The sequence below is a fragment of the Aplysia californica genome, unplaced genomic scaffold (genome assembly GCF_000002075.1).
Source record: "Aplysia californica isolate F4 #8 unplaced genomic scaffold, AplCal3.0 scaffold00261, whole genome shotgun sequence".
Classification (NCBI taxonomy): Eukaryota; Metazoa; Mollusca; class Gastropoda; order Aplysiida; family Aplysiidae; genus Aplysia; species Aplysia californica.
The window spans coordinates 780,388-781,962 of record NW_004797531.1 but is presented as its reverse complement, the minus strand read 5'-3'; the positions used below and the strand labels follow the sequence as shown (position 1 = coordinate 781,962).

At 42.7% G+C, this 1,575-nt stretch overlaps 1 protein-coding gene across 1 annotated transcript in view; it reads right to left on the bottom strand.

Annotated features, from left to right (window-relative positions):
• The window catches only part of LOC118477166, an 8,001-nt gene that overhangs the window by 3,487 nt on the left and 2,939 nt on the right, over nucleotides 1-1,575 (bottom strand). The gene's annotated exons all lie outside the window — the stretch shown is intronic.

Genomic DNA, 1,575 nt, shown 5'->3' with positions numbered 1-1,575 from the left:
ACTCATGAAATAACAAATTCTAATCACCCGCGGCAACTCGTGATTACAACTTGAGGATTCCCTCAGAGGATAAATCATGATCTACCACCATAACGTATGCAAGACATTCTTTATCATCATTATCATCATCATCCAGTGCCAGATCTGCGACAGACATCGACGATCATGGTTCTCCATTCATTCCATTGCCCAGATGCTCTTAAATAATCTACGTTTCCCTGATCTATCCCCATTACCAATTTGTTTAGGTTCCCTATGTAGGTTGCCCGGGGCCTACTATTAGAATCCTTCATTATAGTTATAAGAATAATATGTTCTACAGTTTTCTACCTGTGAGTTTGAGGGTCTCATCTTTTTGCAGCAACACATGCTGGTTGTCTTTGTCGAAGCCGTTCAGTTCACACTTGTAGTCCCCGTCAAGTTCGCTTCCCGCGGCAGTAAAACGTAGGTTCACAAACGATTCAGACGACTGAAGATAGACAGACATACAGATTTTTTAAACAAAAGTATATTATGCCTTTTTTAGGACAAGAGCAAGAACTAGTCAGCTTAGTAAACCGTCTTGAAAAGACCTCCACAGCCTACAGCATGAAAATCAGAGCTGAAAAGACCAAACTGATGTCTAACAGCTGCAAGAACATCACAGTGGACATCCAGGTCAACAACCAGAGGCTGGAGACAGTACGCAGCTTCAAATGCCTGGGTGCAATAGTGACAGACGAAGGATCAAATCCAGAAATAATCTCCAGAATAGCTCAAACTTCAGCAGAAATGACCAAGTTGAAAACCATCTGGAACGACAGAAATGTCACCATCAGATCAAAGGTCAGACTGATGCGTTCCTAGTCATGTCAATATTTCTGTATTCGTGTGAAACCTGGACCTGGAATGCAGACCTTGAAAGAAGGATCAAACCTGTGGAGATGAGATGCATCTGAAAAGTCCTTGGTATCTCATACAAAGATCACATCACAAAATATGATGAATTCAAACTACGGATCAAAAATGAAACTGGATCATATGCTGACCTTCTCACTCTGGTCAGGAAACGCAAACTGGACACATCACCCGTTCACCCGGCCTTGCCTCGACATCCAGTCTACGGGATAGGTGAAGGTGAAGGTGAAAAGTGATGTCCTTTTTAAGCCCCCATCGACATAATTTAGATCTGATTTATTCGTCGGGCTTCCCATCCTGTCTGTCAGGGACTACCCAGGCTTAGAGGGATGCACCATCCCAGCAAAAAGACTGAGAATCTCCTAAAAATGTTTCCCCATTCGGAAATGAAACTCGGGTCTCTTGCATGTAACAGTGAAGTTCAAACCGTCACTCCAGAAATGCCGGTCTGAAGCGCCAGGAATGATTCTGAACTTCTCGAAACAAAAATCTCAAAAATCTCTTGGTAGAGAACAGTCCAATTCCTACAACAAAACATAGTCCCCTGAAATCCCATGAACAACCCAAACACCGTCCATACAGTTGAATACACCTGAAATCTTGTGGAAGGCTGGAGAAGGGGGGAAAGAAGAAGAAGAAGAAGAAGAAGAAGAAGAAGAAGAAGAAGAAGAAGAAGAA